The 21,174-nt window shown below is 41.1% G+C and overlaps 1 long non-coding RNA gene across 1 annotated transcript in view; it reads left to right on the top strand.

Annotated features, from left to right (window-relative positions):
• Positions 1-21,174, top strand: part of LOC126199287 (uncharacterized) — a 60,942-nt gene that overhangs the window by 12,051 nt on the left and 27,717 nt on the right. The window contains exon 2 of the long non-coding RNA XR_007540144.1: positions 18,717-18,945. This is a non-coding gene — a long non-coding RNA (uncharacterized LOC126199287). The remainder of the gene's footprint in view (positions 1-18,716; positions 18,946-21,174) is intronic.

Here is a 21,174-nt window from a genome sequence, read left to right on the forward strand (position 1 = left end):
ATAGGTTACACGCCTCGGTCATCTCTTGTTCGCATTGACGGCACTTTGAACAGTGGACGTTGCATTTCAAATGTGTTACGACCCGTGGCGCTGCCCTTCATTCGATCCCTACGAAACCCTACATTTCAGCAGGATAATGCACGACTGCATGTTGCAGGTCCTGTACGGGCCTTTCTGGATACAGAAAATGTTCGAATGCTGTCCTGGCCAGCACGTTCTCCAGATCTCTCACCAATTGAAAACCTCTGGTCAATGGTGCCCGAGCAACTGACTCGTCACAATACGCCAGTCACTACTCTTGATGAACTGTGGTATCGTGTTGAAGTTGCATGGGCAGCTGTACCTGTACACGCCATCCGAGCTCTGTTTGACTCAATGCCCAGGCGTATCAATGCCGTTATTACGACCAGAGGTGGTTGTTCTGGGTACTGATTTCTCAGTATCTATGCAACCAAATTGCGTGAAATGTAATCACATGTCAGTTCTAGTATAATATATTTGTGCAATGAATACCCGTTTATCATCTGCATTTCTTCTTGGTGTAGCAATTTTAATGACCAGTAGTGTACTAGCTGCTACCCGCTGCTGCTGTAGTGTTCTTATGATGAGTGATGGTGAGTAGGCTACTGTACGTACAACAACGTCAGCTGCCCTCACACGTCTGTCTCTTCGGATACGCACAGCTCGTGATGTGCGCCCCGCTCTTGCCCTTCCCGAGCTATCCCAATGCACGATGTGTTGGCACGCACAGCGTCGCTCCCAAGCAGTGGATACAGAGTGGCATGGTCAGGAACTCGCGTCTATGCATCGTCCTATTGAAGTAGCTGTACATTACACTAAGTGTACATTATACAACAAAAGTGTGGAAGTATGGATGAAACACAATGAAGATTATATAAACATTGTATTCATTACGTCGAATCGTGTCACGTAGCACGTATCAACCAACAAAATCATTTTCACAAACATGATACAGATGAAAAGTCAAAGAATAAATAGCTTTTTCGAAGAGTAGACGTTTTCCCTATTCGCGTAACATTCATTAAATCAGTAAGTATTTTTCTAAAGGTGCCTGTGTTCTTCGGGGTTCAAGCTATCTCAACAGCAGTTTGATCGAAATCGATTCAGCTGGTTAGTCGTGAAAATGTAGCAGAGTTACTTTCTCATTTATAATTTTTTTTCTTTTACAATCATATTGACCAACTAGGATCACATTAACAACTTCAGTTCCTTTTCTTCCTATGTTGTTGTTTTTCCAGTATTCCTTCATTATCTCACCATGAAGTCTCATCCTTTCTTCTGTTCATGTTGTTTCCGAATTTTTATTTCTTCTGCTTTGTAAACCTTCCAAATTTAGTATTTTATTTTTGAAACGGTTTCTTTCTGTTATTTCTGATTCTTTGATGTTGTTTCTTTCTAGATCTTTCCTTGCTTCTGTAATCCATGTTATTGTCGATTTCTTCTTTCAGAAATACAGGAGTATTTGTTTTGTTAGTCTATTTCCATCGATTCGGTAGAGGTGTCCGAAAAAGGTTAATCTTCGTTTGGCCAATACTTAAGATATTCTCTCTATATTTTTGTAGATCTCCTCATTACTTCTTATTTTCCAACCATCTGCAGTTTTTATTGCACCCATTATTTTTCTAATAATCCTTTTTTCCAATACATCTAGTTTGCCGGCCGCGGTGGTCTCGCGGTTCTAGGCGCGCAGTCCGGAACCGCTCGACTGCTACGGTCGCAGGTACGAATCCTGGCCTCGGGCATGGATGTGTGTGATGTCCTTAGGGTAGTTAGGTTTAAGTAGTTCTAAGTTCTAGGGGACTGATGACCACAGCTGTTAAGTCCCATAGTGCTCAGAACCATTTGAACCATTTTGAACCTCTAGTTTATCCATCTTGTAGTTCATCGTTAGGCATTCAGATCCATACAAACATTCTGGTCGTATCACTGTGGTGTAGTGTTTTAGTTTTGTTTTTATAGATATACATTTCTTGTTGTAAATATTTTTGGTCAAACTATATGCTCTTTCCATTTTGTTAATTCTTACATCTATTGCAGATTTTTCTACTCCATTTTGTTGTATAGTTTCTCCAAGATATTTAAATTTATATATGAAGATGGTATCTGTTCTTAGTCGTCCGAAAGAACAGAGACCATCTTCATACATATATATAGTTAACGCTCACCGGCCATTTGACCATCTTCTTCTGTGCGGATACACAAACAGTGCCCGAACTCTTATGGGAATCGGCAGTAAAGCCGCGAGTAATGAGTATAATGGGTAGGGGCACTATGAATATGGTGCGGGACAATAAGTTGTGAATGTGGGTCTGCCAGCACGGTAACTCAGCCTGTTCGGTCAGAGGGTTAGCTGCCCTATGTAATAAAGAAAACTGAGTTAATGGATCAACGACGAACTGAAACGGGTGTCTTGCGACGTCCGCCCCGAGCAGATACAACGAACAAAATGAGATTAACAAAAAAAAGATGGATAGAGCGTTTGCCATGTAAGCAGAAGATTCTGGGTTCGAGTCCCAGTTGGATCACACATTTTCAACTGTCCCCGTTTACTTATATCAACGCCTGTATGCAGCTAAGGATATTCATTTCACTGTAATATTCAAATTTGTTTACTCGCTCTATTTTACCTATTTGTGTTTTATGAATTTTTGCGCATTTTTTATATTTGTCATGAGTTTTGTTTTTTCAGCTGAAATTTTGATACCAGTTCTGTTTGCTATTTTTTCCAGAAGCTTTAATTGAAGAACTGCTTCTGTGAGGTTTTCTGAAGGTATTGCAAAATCATCCGCAAAAGCCAAGCAGTTTACCTTAATTCCATTTGTTTTCCTTCCCAGGGTTATTGGTTCAATTTTGTGATTTTTTAGCTCCGAATTCCAGATCCTTACAATTTTTTCTGGAACACAATTAAACAGTAAAAGTGGTAAACCATCATCTTGTCCAACACCAGTTTTTATTTCAAATAACTGAGATACTTCTCCCATAAATTTGACTTTAGATAGTTAGTGTTTCACGAATTATATTTGCTAAATTTGATTTAACACCAAATTCTCTAATGACCTTATCTATTGTTTCTCTGTCTACAAAATCAAATGCTTTCTTGAAATCAATAAATGGCATTATTATTGGTTTGCTGGTTAACATTCTACGGCGAATTATTGACTTCAAGTTAAAAATTTGTTCTGCACAGGATCTTCCCTTTCGAAAACCACCATGATATTCTCCCAATTGTTTGTCTAAAGTATCTACCACTCTGTTCAGGAGAATTTTCGATAATATGCCACTGGGAGAAGTGACACTCCTATGTAATTATTGACATTTTATCTAGCTTTTTATTTAGTGAGTGGATTAATGTTGTTTTCCATTCAACTGGAATCTTTTCAGTTTGCCAAATGTTCTTAAAAAGCAGCTGTAGATCCTTTATGATTTTTGGTTCTGACCACTTCAATAATTCTGCTGTAATGGAGTCTTCACGACTTGCTTTATTGTTTTTGAGTGTTTTGATGGCTTTATGAATTTCTGACTCTGTTGGTGGGAAATCTTCCTCTAGATTTTGACGTGTCACTGGAAATTCTAATTTATCTGTTGGAACTGGACAGTTTAACAGCTTTTCAAAAAATTTTGCTGAAATTTCACAATGTTCTTTGTTATTTAATCCCAGTTTGCCATTTTCATCTTTGAAACAAATACTTGGTGCCTGACATCCCTTAAGTATATGTTTAAAAGTTTGGTAAAAATTTCTAGTATTATTTTTGGTGAAATTTTCTTCTATTTCAACAAGCTGAGAATTTTCAAAGTTTCTTTTGATTCTCGGGGTTATTTTTGATGTATCTTTTCTTTTGTTGTCTGAATTGCTCAATATCTTCCTCTTTTTTTGAACTTCTCCATTTTTGAGCTCTTTGTATGAGTGCTTCTTCACTTCTCATTCCACCATGTCTTCTTCTTTTCTTGGCCAATCCTAAAGTTTTCTCTGCTGCTTGAGTTATTTGCATCTGGAGTTCACGCCAACCACCTTCTTTACTTGTATCAATTTCTTCTCTAAATTTTTTTTCTATTTTCTTTTGTAATATTAGCTGTAGTGGTGTTGTATCTGATCACTTTCTTGGTCGCCTTTTCTGTTTTAGATGGGAGAAATTTTATTTTAATCTTAGAGAGATAGTGATCTAAATTGAATTCCCCATTTCTGACTATTTTGACATTCATAATTTCCATGATATACGTTTTAGATGTGGCTACGTGATCCGGTTGAAATTTTCCTAGGTTTGGATTTGGATGCCTCCAAGCATTGGCTTTTCTTGGTAGTTTGCGGAAATGTGTAGACATGAGTTTTAGCTGAAACATTTTACACATATAGATCAGTCTTTCACCGTTTCTGTTTGTTCTTTAGTGTGCTGGATTTATAAAATTAGTATAGATAAAAAAATTTTCGTGATCCGATTTTGATTAAATAAAGCCTATACGATGCCTCAGGCTATGCTCAATTACCCGTGAAAACCCCATCAAAGAGATTAGTGTGTTCAGACAGACAAAGTGACAGATAGGACAGTTTTAGATAAAATTTTAAATTACGTCACCTTTTTCTCCATGATCCGATTTTGATTAAACGCAATCGCAGTGTACTCCAAAGCGTACTCAAGTTACCTCCGAAAACTCCGCGAAAATTCGTCTAGTAGTTTTGTGGATTAGCTTGTTCAAACAGACGGACAAGACGGCTTTCGTAAAACTTTAAATCGAAATTTTTTTTCGTGGCCCGATTTTGATGAACGAAAGCATACACAGTGTCCCAAGCTATGCTCAGGTTGCCTGCGAGAACACCATGAAAATTCGTCTAGCAATTTTGGAGAAACGTGTTGAAAGAGACAAACAGACAGACACGACAGATTTATGGATTTGTTATTAGAATAAAAGATGACAAAAATAGCTGATATATCTATGCTGACAGTCCTGGTAAGCTAAAAATGAAAACAATGCAAAATATGCAGCGCTGAACTCTATGACGTTAGGCTTGAAATGTTCCTTGTCGTTCATGTATCCACGGCCTCAAACCATGTACTCTCGGCAACGTGTTGTCCATGTGACAAATTGCACAGTCTACCGCTGCCCTGCTGACTTCCTCGGAACCGTTTTTAGTGGATCCGGATTAATTTACAGCGCTGCTACATACATACCGCCTGAATCATGGTCCCCAGCCTCGCTTTCATCCGCGACACAATGTTAAAATTGTCATTACTCTATACCACTGAACAGCGCCTCATACCAATCCAACTGTTGTCAAACGACGACCACTAGATTGGAAACGAACACCGCATTCCTTATCCCGTCTCCAGCAGGTTTCTAGCGACTCTCCATAAAGAAAATGCACTGAAGTGCCAAAGAAACTAGCATAGGCATGCGTATTCAAATACAGAAATATGTAAACAGGCAGAATACGGCGTTTGGTCGCAACGGCTATATAAGACGACAAGTGTCTGGAGCAGTTGCTAGATCGGTTACTGCTGGTACAATGGCAGGTTATCAAGATGTAAGTGAGTTTGAACGTGGCGTTGTGGTCGGTGCTCGAGCGATGGGAGACAACATGTCCGAGGTAGCAATGACGTGGGGATTTTCCCGTACGGCCATTTCACGAGTGGACCGTGAATATCAGGAATCCGACAAAACATCAAATTTCCGATATCGCTGTGGCCAGAAAAATATCCTGCAAGAACGAGACAAACGACGACTGAAGAGAATCATTCAACGTGACAGCAGTGCAACCCTTCCGCAAATTGCTGCAGATTTCAATGCTGGGCCATCAGCGATATCATCGTTATGGGCTTTCGGAGGCGAAGGCCCACTCGTGTACCCTTGATAACTGCACGACACAAAGCTTTACGCCTCGCCTGGGCCTTTCAACACCGACATTGGACAGTCATGATGTTCTTGTACTTGTTGTGTATCACCTGTCTTGCTCTATAACTTACCCCTATTTTTCTCAGAACTTCGAACACGTTCCACCAATTTACATAGGCGAACATTGTTTCCAGTTCGAACAATCAGCGCACATGTCTTGATTTTTCTTCAGTCTTGCTTCGGTAACAAACCACAACGTAAGGACTGTCTCTCTGGTGACTTTAGTTTTCCTAAAGCCAAACTGATCGTCATATACTAGATCCTCAATTTTCTTTCCCGTTCTTCTGTGTGTTATTGTTGTCAGAAACATGGATGCAAGGCGTATGAAACTGATGGTGCGATAATTCTCGCACATATCAACTGTTGCAGCCTTCGAAATTACGTGGATGATGTTTTTCCGATAGTCTGATGGGATATCACCAGTCCCATAAATTCTACATATCATAGTGGATATACGTTTTGTTGTCATTTAGTCCAATGATTTTATAAATTTCTATGGAATGTTATCTATCCTTTCTGCCTTATTTGATCTTAAGTCTTCCAAAGCTCTTTCAAAATCTAATTCTAAAACTGTATCCCCTATCTCTTCCCTCTGTACTACTGTTTTTTCTTCTGTCACATTATCAGACAAGTCCTTCCCCCTCATAAAGACCTTCAATGTACTCTTTCCAACTATACGCTCTCTCATCTGCACTTAACAGTGGAATTCCCATGGCTCTCTTATTGCTCCCGCCCTTGCTTTTAATTTCACCGAAGAACATTTGACGTTTTTGTTATACTCAGTCAGGCCTTCTGACAATCATTTCTTTTTCGATTTCATCAGATTTTTCATGTAGCCATTTCGCCTTAGCTTCCTTGCACTTTCTATTTATTTCGCCCCTAAGTAACTTGCATTTCTGTATTTCCGAACATTTTTTACTTCCTTCTTTCGTCGATCAACTGAAGTATCTCTTCTGTTATTCATGGTTTCTTCGCAGTTACCTTCTTAGTCTCTGCGTTTTGCTTTCTAACGTCTTGCTTTAGAAATATAAATGTTAACTAAACCTTTAAGGTTATGAAAATCAACAAAATGGCAAATAGTCCTTCACAATTACGAAAGTGTTAAGTGCAGCACACCACGTTACTGTTGAATATTAGCGTTCTTGAAGTTAACTGATAAAATTTTTTACAAATGCAGCTCTTCTTAAAGTTGAAAAGGATAGCTACCAAAATATTTCCAAGTGCAGATGTGTAGCTGCTCAATGTTAGTGCCCAGGACTAACTATCTGAACTTTTATAGGTCTGCAGTACTACTATACAAAATTTTGTAATTCCACAAAACTGACTCCCGATTAATTTGAATCCCCTAACGCCGCTCATTCGACCCTGCGTCTATCATTGGACAAATTTCAAAGAGAACTGCCCTCAGACGAGACAGCCATCGCTGTTATGTAGATGAGATATATCTTCGCAAAATTCTCAGTTGTACATTTAACTTGTTGCTACTACATATATTACATGTGAATTAGGACCACAATTTCACTAGCTTTCCGCCGGTGTCTTTAGATTTTAGCTGAGGTCCTTACTTTCCTTGTTATTTACTTATTGATCAGTGAGATAGTTAAGACTAAACTCCGCCTGAACAGGCCACGAAGGCCCAACGATACCGACCGGCCGCCGTGTCATCCTCAGCCTACAGGCGTCATTGAATGCGAATATAATTTATCCTCATTTGCTATTAAATGTTTCTAAACATTGTGAAATTTACGTGATTATAGATAGCTTCTGTAGTCTATTGTCACATGCTATCACTGCATTTACTGATTTGTGATTTATTTTGCTTTGAAGTTGCTCTTTACTTCTCGGAATTAACATTGTAGCTCACAATTCAAAATGTATTGCATTAATAAAATTTCTTAAACATTTAGATAGTGCTGTTCAAGTGCTGTTTGTGATCACTTGGTTCTTTAAAATCGCTTAAGACGTTTAAAAGTTATTAGTTTCTTAAGTCAACATGTACTGCCAAATATTACATGTACAATATTTTATGTACTATTCCGTCTACCAATTGGGCGTTTAGACGTACTTTCTCGTCCTGTTTGTATCTTTCAGTTGGTGTTCTTGCCTAACTTGTAACAGTAATGGTGTGGATTTTATTTCTTTTGTGGCCTTGAAATAGATTTTCGGCTGCTGACTCCGCACCACGGCATCATCTTACATTACCAGTGATCGGCAGCAACTAGGCCCACGGGTTCTGCCCGCCTGGAACTAACACTCCAGCTACCTCCTGCTGCTCCTGTGAGCGCGGTCGGGCCGTGGGACCTCAAATTGCGAATTGCAGAGTCTGAAAATGTTGCCCACTGCTAGCAGGAAGCTCCAGTCGCTACTTTCTCGCGAGTGATGTCTTCGGGATGTCACATTTTGTTTTGGATGGCAGGAAACCTTGCATCTTTTGTGGGAGTTCAGTCTTCTGTCATCTAAAATAGACGTTCAGTTAATATCTTTTGCAAACTCGTAGCTGTGATAAACAAGTGCTTCCGGTTACCATACTTTAGCAAAATCACACGATTCTGCGCCCCGTAGCTCAGCCTCTAATTGAAAGTAGAACTTTCAAATAAAATTAAAAATGGCAGTGGTATTATTTAGTTTGAGGTGGTATTCATCTGGTATTTTTAGAATTTAAATTTAATGTAATTTTCATAATCTTTCGTATTTTTATTCTGAAAACCACAATTTTAAATGGAATAAAAATATACTATATTGGTCAGCATTTGATTTAAAAACAGTATTAGTATTCTTTTTTGGGGTATCTTCAATGAAGACCAGCAGAAAAAATAAGTAAACAGAACAGAAGCAACACCCACGAATGATGACAAGGTCGTTGTGAGTCGCCCACTGTTTTATGTTTTACGGCACACCATTGCAACCTAAGTACAGCGTGAGTTCCAATATTTATTATGTAATTATTATTTTTCAACCTTTCAGACAAGAAGTTCCATAATAATTGAAACTGAAATCAAAGGGTAATAAAAAAAAAAACAGGTTCATGCCTATATAATTTTAAGTTTTACAAAATTTATGCTTACGCTTATTACATGGCTAAAAAGTGTTTAAAAATTGTATTCATTATTGTGCTAGATGACGATCAGTTTGGCTTTAGAAAAGGTAAAGGCACGAGAGAGGCAATTCTGACATTACGGTTGATAATGGAAGCAAGACTAAAGAAAAATCAAGACACTTTCATAGGATTCGTCGACCTGGAAAAAGCGTTCGACAATGTAAAATGGTGCAAGATGTTCGAAATTCTGAGAAAAATTGTGAACTATGGGGAGAGACGGGCAATATACAATGTGTATTACAGCCAAGAGGGAATAATAAGAGCGGACGACCAAGAACGAAGTGCTCGGATTAGAAAGGGTGTAAGACAGGGATGTAGTCTTTCGCCCCTACTGTTCAAATTGCACATCGAAGGAGGAATGAAGGAAATAAAAGAAAGGTTCGGGAGTGGAATTAAAATTCAAGGTGAAAGCATATCAATGATACGATTCGCTGATGACAATCCTATGCTCAGTGAAAGTGGAGAAAAATTACATGATCTGCTGAATGGAATGAAGAACCTAATGAGTACAGAATATGGAATGAGAGTAAATCGAAGAAAGACGAAAGTAATGAGAAGTAGCAGAAATGAGAACAGCGAGAATCTTAACATCAGCACTGATGGTCACGACATAGATGAAGTTAAGGAACTCTGTTACCGAGGCAGTAAAATAACTAACGACGGGCGGAGCAAGGAGGAAAATGGCAAAAAGGACATTCCTGGGCAAGAGAAGTCTATTAGTATCAAACATAGACCTTAATTTGAGGAAGAAATTTCTGAGAATGTAGGTTTGGAGCACAGCATTTCATGGTAGTGAAACATGGACCGTGGGAAAACCGGAACAGAAGAGAATCGAAGCATTTGAGATGTGGTGCTACAGACGAATGTTGAAAATTAGGTGGACTGGTAAGGTAAGGAATGAGGAGGTTCTGCGAAGAATCGGGGAAATCAACATGTGGAAAACACTGATAAGGAGAAGGGACAAGATGATAGGACATTGTTAAGATATGAGGGAATGACTTCCATGGTACGAGAGGGAGCTGTAGAGGGCAAAAACTGTAGAGGAAGAAAGAGACTGGAATACATCCAGCAAATAATTGAGGACATAGGTTGCAAGTGATACTCTGAGGTGAAGAGGTTGGCATAGAAGGGGAATTCGTAGTTGGTCGCATCAAACCAGTAAGAAGACTGATTATCCAAAAAAACAGAAAGTTGTAGCTGTGTACCTTCTTCGGCAACAGATGTTCAGCTTCAAAATGAACCGTAGTTCACTGAAATCCGGCAGACAAGTTTGACGTTCGCAAAATAAGGCAAACTGTACCGAATTTCAACTCGGAAGCTAGTAAAAATTTAAGAACTCACTTCACGAAAGCTGTTTACCTTTAGAGTAATTGATACACTTAAAAATTACTAATCATCTTAAAAAATTCAGATCAATTTTCTCGTTTCTTGTCCGATCTGAAATGGAATAGCCCTGGCTTGTGTCAGAAACCGTGCGCCACGCCCTTCATTTGTTAAAACGGCGGGCGTCTGTAATTTCTCAGTCAACAGGGTTACTTAGAACAACAACTGGCTTGAAATGCAACTACATGTAACTGCCACAAAAGGAACCCAATCATATCCTGTGGCCGCATCGCCGAGACATCGGAGTCAGCAGCATCACATCAGTCTCCCACCCACGCCACCTGTAGCAAGTCGGCCAAAGCCGACGGCGTCACCGCCCTCTACACCGCCCAGATGCAAAGCTCGGCAGAGCAGCGAAATTAATGTTCGACAGCGCCGTGCTCATCACTGCACAGATGATATGGGCAGAGAGTAGTATTGTAACGCTCTACTGATCACTGACACAGTGATAGTCATATCCCAGTAGCCAGGTCGGTCACAGGGTAACTGTACTGTGCAGAGACAATGGAGAAACCTGTTCTACTTGGCAATGAACCGTGACCAATATACGGCCAACAGCAGGCGTCCCCATAAAACCGACCACATTGGTGACCGCTAGAGAACGAGGATGCCACACAAACGTCTTGGCCTTCGGGTTCGCCGGACCAACAGCTGTGCTGAAGTGTCTTCAGAGCCTCAGAAACATGTGAAGCACACTGATACCTATAGCATGCAACTACCTCACGGCGAATATACACTGAAGCGCCAAAGAAACTGGTATAGGCATTGTAACATTATGTGATTGCCTTATCATTTTAATTCATTCATTAATCGAGCAGTCGCTCGGCAACAGCTACAGTTAGCAAATAATGTTGCGAGAATGTAAAAGGTGAACGACCTGTGACGTAACTTGTTTATTGTCGAAGCGCCGTCAGAGATGCAGTGAGTTATTGACCTTGAAAACCGCGGCGCGAAAAACGGACAGTAGAAGAACACTTTTACACATTTTTTTTTTTTTTTTTTTTTTTTTTTTTTTTTTTTTTTGAGATACGAGATATTCTCGATGAACCGTTACTCATTCTTCTCTTGTCTCCTGTAACTTGTGTCGGACGCGCATGTCTTGCCGCCGTATTATTATTGTTAAAAATAATATTGTTCTAGTGTAAAGTAAATGTGTAATACTAAAAGTGCCTAGCAGTAGATTTATTGTGCGACGTGTATGTGAAAACGTCAAAGGAATTGTTTTTATTACGAGAAGTGCCAGTCAAAACGGCATCCATGTTAAATCCTTCATTGCAGTGTAAGTTCGTCTATTAATTGCCATAAATACAGAGTTAAATGGAACTGGTGTATGGACTATTCATTTACTATAGAATCTATGTCTCACTTCTTCATGAAATTATTTAATTTTCTATATGTTTCTGCCAAATAGAGAGTTCACAGTCACGAATTCTTTCGTCGAGTTCGGACGGAAGTTGCATGCGGCGAAATATTTTCTCCGCGCCATATTCTACTGGTAAATGCATGATAAACTACGGTCCCTTAGGAAATTCATGTTGAGCTATCCAAAATAATTATATTTTAAATAGGCATTTACTCTCCTCTGCAATGCAACTTCCGACTGATCAGACGATCCAACAAGAAACAGCCGCACACGGTCGGCGTTCGCAAATATGTTTCCACCGCTGATTATAGCTATATGTTACAGCACAAAAGTAGCATATTGTTATAATTAGCGACTACGAACGGGGACATTTATAACTGTATGTTTATGTATACACATTACGTAAACATATCGTTATAGCATGCGTATTCAAATACAGAGATGTGTAAACGGACCGAACACGGCGCTGCAGTCGACAACGCCTATATAAGACAATAAGCGTCTGCTGCAGTTGTTAGATCGGTTACTGCTGCTACAATGGCAGGTTATCAAGATTTAAGTAAGTTTGAACTTGGTGCTATAGCCGGCACACGAGCGATGGGACACAGCATCTCCGAGGTAGCGATGAAGTGGGAATTTTCCCGTACGGCCATTTCAGGAGTGTATTGTGAATATCAGGAATCCGGTAAAGCAACAAATCGCCGATATCGCTGCGGCCGGAAAAACATCCTGCAGAACAGGACCAACGACGGCTGAAGGGAATCGTTCAGCGTGATAAAAGTGCAGCCCTTTCACAAATTGCTGCAGATTTCAATTCTGGGCTATCAGCAATTCATATCATCGATATGGGCTTTCGGAGCCGAAGGCCCGCTCGTGTACCCTTGATGACTGCACGACACAAAGCCTCGCCTGGGCCTGTCAACACCGACACGGGGCTGTTGATGACTACACACATGTTGTCTGATCAGACGAGTCTCGGTTGAAATTCTATCGAGCGGATGGGCGTGTACGGGTACGGAGAAAACTTCAGGAATCCATGGTCTCTGCCATCAGCAGAGACTGTTCAAGTTGGTTTAGGCTCTGTAGTGGTATGGGGCGCGTGCTGTTGGAGTGATATGGGAGCCTTGATACGTCTTGTTTTGACTCTGACAGTTGACGCGTACGTAAGCATCTTGTCTGATCACCTGCATCCATTCATGTCCATTGTGCATTCCGACGGACTTGAGCAACTCCAGCAGGACAATGCTACACCCCACACGTCCAGAATTGCTACAGAGTGGCTCCAGGAACACTCCTCTGAGTTTAAACACTTACGCTGGCCACCAAACTCTTCAGACATGAACATTATTGAGCATATCTGGGATGTCTTGCAACGTGCTGTTCAGAAGAGATCTCCACCTCCTCGTACCCTTACGGAGAACCCTGCGGGACTGGTGGTGTCAATTGCCTCCAGCACTACTTCAGACATTAGTCGAGACCATGCCACGTCGTGTTGTGGCACCATTTCTGCGTGCTCTCGCAGGGGAGGAGGGGGGGGGGGGGCTACACGATATTAGACAGGTGTACCAGTTTCTTTGGCTCTTCAGTGTACGTAACCTATATAGTTCATGCATTGCTGTTTGTGGCCGCCATATGCATTTCTGATTTCTTTGCTTGCATGGATAAATGGCGATTTTTGACAGCTTACTCGACTGCTTCATATCTAACGCTTCTGCTTTCTTCTGTTCTGTCTTATCTCCTGGTGGAAGAGATCTTGCCACGACAGCTAAATGAAGTCATCACGTATCCCCGATGCCAATATGGTATTTTATATTTACATCTAATCTGAAGTTGCTCTAGAAATAGATATAAAGAGCAAAGCAGAGGATGCTTATCACTTCATTTTAAGTTAATTTCATTCCTTGAGGCACATGTGTCAAAGACACTCGATCATTCACCATATAATTATATTTTCAGAACTTTTTCAAAGAGAAACTCAGATATATGGTAAATCTGAGCTTAAAACCAACATTAAATAGTAATAAATATCTAGTTCGGTATAAGAATTTAGCTCAATTTACCATGCATTTTTGTCTTCACGGTCCCAATGGATATGATACATAAGAGCTTGAAGAATATTTCTATATTCCACAGTGAAAGTCAGTTCTTGGTGTTTTCTAAGGAAGTTCGGGCAATCGGTTCTGCATCTTTCTCAGTATCGGCAGGTTAGATTATTCAGCAAATCTGCTAACTTACCAAATAATTATTCAAGCTTGTGGCGTTTCGTATTACCGCCTTTACTATAAAGTCTATGTCCTGTGTATAATCTGATATATATACCACGCATTTTATTAATAATCTAGTGTAATTGTTAAATTTATGTTATAAGGAGTCTCTTTAGTAATTAAAGTGGTGTTTGCCAATCACCTACGAAGAAACAGAAATCTTCCCTTTGATTTACCGTGAGTTAATCAATGAAATCGTTCCATTTCATTTCCCCAAGCATTGCTAAATGTATTACGTAACTGACTTCATTTGTTAATTATAATTCGTGTAATCAAACAGAACTGCAGATAGATAGATAGATTTATACCTACTGAAGAGCACAATTTGAAATTTTCTTTGCCTGAAGTGCTAGTTGTAAATGCTTGCATTAGATGGATATCTTGTCTATATCTATCTCGATATTGCTACATATTTATCGAATGAAATTGTATCGTTGACGATCACGTTACTTACGATTGTATTGAGACTAAAAATTATCCACTAATTTAATTATATATAACATGAAAAGAATCTTATTTCCTTGGAGCGCACACAAAATTACTTATGTGTAGATCTCAATTTAGAGAAATACGCCTTTCATGCCCTCGGTTTAGTCACTAACCTGTTTAAATATCATGTGTGAATGTATTCTCTATGCAAAGAATTGTTTAGGTTTATGAAACGAATCGTTCTGAAAGGTTTAGAAACATAAAATGTATTTGGATATCTCTGTTGGTTGGGTCTTCGGAGATTGTGAATTTTTTAATTTTGTTGGCTGCGTGAAGAATGCCCTTTTTTGTAATTATGTAATTGCGCGGAATCCCAAATTACGCTCTAGAAGTAAGTTATAGACAGCGTTATTCTGGATGATAATTCTGCTCTCTTTCTATTTGACCCATAGTTTCTGTCAATCGCTGAGAATAGCTACCTGAGATTTACTGTAACAATAGAAGCAAATTCCGTACACAAACTCGCCGGCATTCAGTTGAGACGTCGTGCTTTGTTGAATTTTAGCGATTTCAGTAGTCTTTAAATTGTACTTGCACCGATTACTTCAGGAGAGTAGTCCCAGAAAATTAAATTTATTACTTTGTGTGTAAAGCACAGGCATGGCTGAATGATAGGTTGCGGACAAAAGATATTTTCTTCGATTTAACAGGACTCGATTGTGTGGACCATGTAATACCTCTGCATAAGTTGAAACATTATGGGATTATGGGCGCATTCAACACTGGTTCATTTTATATCTGGAAAGTACCTGACATGTCCACACACTACATTCGTAGTGTTCCATCCCAACACAGTCATTACTCATGGAAGACATTCTTACCAAGTCCCGTCAGAATTCGGGCAATATGTGTGCATCCGCAGAGAAGAAGAAAGTCATCGCCGGTATGGCCAGAACTATATACTTATATGTATATGGTGTCTGTTCTTCCGGACATCCATATAAGTATATAGTTCTGGAAATACCGGCCATGACCTTCTTCTTCTGTGCAGATGCACACATATTCCCCGAGCTCTGACGGGACTTGGTAAGGATGTCTTCCAAGAGTAATGAGTGTGTTGGGGTGGGACACTACGAATGTAGTGTGTGGACATACAAGGTGAGAATGTGGGTCTCGCGGGAGGCGTGCGCGAGATACTCCCTGCAGTCGCGTAAGCCTCTGTGCCCTCGATGGCTGAGATGGATAGAGCGTCTGCCATATAAGCAGGAGATCCCGGGTTCGAGGCCCGGTCGGGGCACAAAATTTTCACCTGTTCTCGTTGATATATATCAATGCCCGTTAGCAGCTGAAGATATTAATATCATTCTATTTAGATTTAAGTCTGGCAGGAGTCATGTAAAGTGCGGGTGCTACGGGTTCTGTTCGGTATCCTTTGCCGTTCTTGATATACACTGACGGAAAAAAAACCGCAACATCAAAAAATAATTAATTTACAGTAATGAAATTTGTCTAGATAACATATTTGAAGGAATAAAATTGCAAGACCTCAGATTGACGTAAGCGCGAAATAAGCCATTGTAAATGTCACGTGCTGGTACATTAGTAACCAGTGTAAATCACTGAATGTTGAATTCAAGTATGCAGACGGGCATGCATTGTTTTGTATGGACTCCGAACGTCAGTTTGCGAGACGGAGTTCCGTGCATTTTGCACTTGGTCGGTCAGTAAAGGGCCGCTTAATGCTGCTCATGCACGCTGGAGTTGTCGTCCGATGATGTCCCACATGTGTTCGACTGGAGACAGATCTTTTGAGCGGGCGGGCTAAAGCAACACCTGGACCTCTGTAGGGCATGTTGAGTTGTGGACGAGCGTTATTCTGTTAGAAAATACCCCCAGGAATGCTGGTTATGAATGGCAGCTCAGCAGGTGGAATCAGCGGGCTGACGTACAGGTTTGCAGTCAGGGTGCGTGGGATAACCACTGCAGTGCTCCTGCTGTCATCCGAAATCGAATCCCAGGCAGTAACTCCAGGTGTAGGTCCACTGTGTCCAGCATGCAGGCAGGTTGGACGTAGGCCTCCAACTGGTCTCCTTCTAACCACTGGCACCGAGGCGGGCTAGGTGCTGTCCTCGCACTAACCGATTAGTAACAGTTCGTTGTGCCACTGTGGTGCCAACTGCTGCTCAGATTGCTGCTGCACATGCAGTACGATGCGCCAGAGCCATACGCCGAACACGTTGGTCTTTCCAGTCCGCAGTGCCACGTGGCCGGTCTTCTTGCGACCACACATTCCCATGACCACTACTGCCCGCAGTCATATACACTAGCTACATTCCTGCCAAGTCTTTCTGCAATAGCGCGGAAGGAACATCCAGCTTCTCGTAGCCCCATTACACGACCTAGTTCAAAGTCAACGAAGTACCGATAATGGCGTCTTTGTAGGCTTAAAGGCATTCTTGACTAACATCAACTCAGGACGTTCAATCTCAAAGCTAACTAATGATCACGACCGTTACAGTATGTATTTAAATCAAACCTGATTTGCATCTTCGTACTGGCGCTACGCGACTGGCGCGAAATTTGAACAGACGTCGTCTTTCAGGAGTAGAAACATGCCTACAAATTTACGTTTATGTCGCACAACTTATTTTTGGTCTTGCGATTTTCTTACATCAGTGTATATCAGTGATAGAATAGGTCCCTTTGCAGACAACACAAAAGCTATTGTGAAAGACGTGGAACGTGCTATAAATGATGTAGGTAAGAGAGTAGCTGGTAACATTAGCACCTGACTTCCAGAGACAGATTACTGCTTAACTGGAACAAAACGAAATACATACAGTTTCTGATACGGAAATCGTGTAAGAGCGAAATTTTACTGTCCTGAGGTGGTCAGTCAGTGAAGTAGACCATTGTAATTCTTAGGACTGAGGCTACATTGAACGCTTTCTTTGAAGTATCCAGAAGTGGGGCCTACTCGTAGAGAAACCGAATGCTGCCATCTTCGGTATAAGAATGATCTCCAATCTCTCTTAAGAATAACGCTGACACTGAAACTTTGATTATTTTCACTCTATTAAATCGTATACTGTTATATTTTATGGCAGCTCTTTGTACTTACCAGGTATACCCTTAGTCCAGAGACGAGCGGTGTGATTGATCAGCGGCTTCAGTTTGCTAACTTTGTGCAGATCGTTCTTCAAGTGTGTGGGAATTCTAATTCTGCCATCCCTGTACGTATATTGCGACATGGAATTTGTTGTTGACAATACTGGCTCAGTCAGTGTGTGTGTGTGTGTGTGTGAGAGAGAGAGAGAGAGAGAGAGAGAGAGAGAGAGAAATCTTGTCGGACTTAACTGCTAAAGTCATCAGTCCCTAAGCTTACACACTGCTTAACCTAAATTATCCTAAGTGCAAACACACACAACCATGGCTGAGGGAGGACTCGAACCTCTGCCGGGACCAGCCGCACAGTCCATGACTACAGCGCCTTAGACCGCTCGGCTAATCCCACCCGGCGGCTCAGTCAGAAGAAACTGCAAAATTCATTCCATTAACACAAGAGTGTAAAACGAAACACTCTTGGATAACATTTCCTTAAGCTTAGTACAGAAAGCTGTGCAGTGCTCAGCGCACTTCATTTTCAATACACTTCCAGCAGACCTGAAAAAATTGAACGATAAATCCCAAGTATTCATATCCAAAGTTCTCCTTGTGGTACATTCCTTCTATTCTGTAGACTGTTCCACACAGTATTTAAGAACATTTATGTGTAATGTGTTATTTATTGTTAAACACTCGCACAGTTTTTTAGTATTTTATTAGATCTTTAGTTCTCGTCTTTATAAATTTTCTAATCAGTATTCTGTGACCTACGTAGCTACTGATTCGTCAGCTTTGGCTGCCATGGTCCCATGGAACCTTACAAATAAATAAGCTGTGTCACTTTTGTTCAAATGGCTCTGAGCACTATGGGACTTAACATCGGAGGTCACCAGTCCCTTAGAACTTAGAACTACTTAAACCTAACAAACCTAAGGGTACCACACACATCCATGCCCGAGGCAGGATTCGAACCTGCGACCGCAGCGGTCGCGCAGTCCCAAACTGAAGCGCCTAGAACCGCTCGGCCACACCGGCCGGCGTCACTCCTGTCTCCTCTGCTCCAACAGCAATACTCATGCTAACAAAAACGATAGAATATACTGTAAGGTTGTTGCTCAGCCGTTGCAAAAAGTGTGAACTATCTGACTCGCATTTTTTTCTGTGGCAGAAGAGCACGGGCGTGCAGATGTAACGTACACGTGACGAAGCCGGGATTTGAACCGCAGACGCCGTCAGTTGTGCCCCTCGGCGGCCATCGCCTCACCTCGTGGTGTACCAGCAGCCCTACCAGACATCGGTCAACAGCTCAACAGGACGAAGGCGACGCTAGGCCAATCACCGCGCACCTCAAGTGTACGCTCCATCTCGACTTCGAAGATTTTCGTCTGCAGCCACCAGTAAGTTCTTTATTGGGGGTGACTTATCTTCAGCTTATGTTTTCTTTCCACACTCGTAATTTCAAAGTTAATAATCGAACATTATTACTATTTCATTTTCTCTGTCCAGTGCGTGGAGATTATAAATGAACACGCCATTTCGACAGACGAAAAATAAATACAATTTTGAGTTTGTCACTTTGTTTGCCAAAATGAAGTTAAATTTTCCGTGAAAATGTTATGATATTGTATACGAAGCGCCCATTGGTGTCACAATTATTTTAATTGTGTGTGTGTGTGTGTGTGTGTGTGTGTGTGTGTGTGTGTGGAGGGAAGGAGTGGGGGCAGCGAGTGAATCTATTCACTCATTTCGTGTAATGCGAATTAGATATACATCTTTCGTATAGTGTGGAAATGCGTGTATCTAGTCAGCGTTAAGGTATTTCACAAACACAAGCAATTCATCAATATTAAGTCGTAAATATGGGCCTAATTTTATAGGTCCTGCTTTCTGAAAGCAATTTAAAAAATGGTTCAAATGGCTGGCTAATGGTTCAAATGGCTCTGAGCACTATGGGACTTAACATCTGTGGTCGTCAGTCCCCTAGAACTTAGAACTACTTAAACCTAACTAACCCAAGGACACCACACACATCCATGCCCGAGGCAGGATTCGAACCTGCGACCATAGCGGTCGCGCGGTTCCAGAGTGTAGCGCCTAGAACCGCTCGGCCACCCCGGCCGGCTGAAAGCAATTTAGTTCTTTTAATTTTGAAGATGACAGCAATAGCCGGCAAGACATTAGTTCTACTTTGTTTCAAGACTTCCAGTTTACTGTAGATTGCAATATAGTCGGCCATAGACAGTCCTCTTATTATTACTATTGTTATTATTATTATTATTACTATTATTATTATTTTACAAACACTGTACATTGCATCTTAGTGAAAAAAGAAGAACCTGGTTTCTTTCAATAATAAGAAAGCATTTACTTTGTTTACTTTTTTCGACTCCAATAAATGTTACAAACAATATCCGAAAGTAGTTTCTCTTCAGACAGTGCGGGAAACATTTTCTTTCATGGTATCCGTAAGATCAATTTTTCCAGTCTTGTCTTGATAGAACTTAAGGAAGATTAGATCAGTGAGCCTCGACTATGTCATTGTTGATCTGAGGCAAGTTTTCAGTAGGGACTGTCCGGGTTTCGATGGCCACCGTGCGTCACTGTTGAATGGGCCGCACGTGGTTCATGCCTACGAGGCAGCGCGAAGACACTGCTTTTGCACCACCAGCCCATCTGCGAATGTGTGTGGCCTTAGAATGGAGGATAGCGGAGAATAAAAGAGTAAGCCTTACGACACAACGAGGATTTTTTCATTAAGCTTGCCTCCCCGCCGTCAACCTCCGGCGCGCTAGGCGGCCGTTTTGTAGTTCCTCTACACCGGCCTGTCGGCACCGTCAGTATCACTCAGACACTGTTCAGATGTTTACACGAAAATGGTATCCGGGATCGGTTTTGTACTATGAAGGAACTTGTTCCCCATTAGCACTTTACGTTGTGGAAAGATAAGAGGCGTGGACTGGAAAATGGCGAAGGGACAGAGGCGGATTTTAGGACAAAACAGAGTGTAGCTGGAATTATAAGGCATTAATTATAAGGTATTTAACATTGTACATTTAACATTGTCTGACAGATGAAGGTTTAAGGATACGATAGTTTGGTTCAGTCATAAGCAAATGTTTGTATCGATCCAAGTACTAATCGTATATTTTCTGACGTGCAACGTAGTTTTTTTTTTCTGACTCTGACTCTCGCTCATGTACATCTCTAAGTGGGTATTTTTTTTTGGGGGGGGGGGGGGATGGAGGAGGGGAAACTGTATCTGGCACCGCCACCCAGCCCCTCTTCCTTCTGAGGCTTGAAATGGGTTCAGAAATGGCTCAAATGGCTCTGAGCACTATGGGACTTAACGGCTGTGGTCATCAGTCCCCTAGAACTTACAAGGGAACCTCCCCATCGCACCCCCCCCCCCTCAGATTTAGTTATAAGTTGGCACAGTGGATAGGCCTTGAAAAACTGAACACAGATCAATCGAGAAAACAGGAAGAAATTGTGTGGAACTATGAAAAAAATAAGCAAAATATACAAACAGAGTAGTCCATGCGCAAGATAGGCAACATCAAGGAGGCTCTGAGGTTAGGAGCGCCGTGGTACCGTGGTCAGCGCGAGCAGCTGCAGAACAAGAGGTC

Source organism: Schistocerca nitens, chromosome 8 (assembly GCF_023898315.1).
Source record: "Schistocerca nitens isolate TAMUIC-IGC-003100 chromosome 8, iqSchNite1.1, whole genome shotgun sequence".
Lineage (NCBI taxonomy): Eukaryota > Metazoa > Arthropoda > Insecta > Orthoptera > Acrididae > Schistocerca > Schistocerca nitens.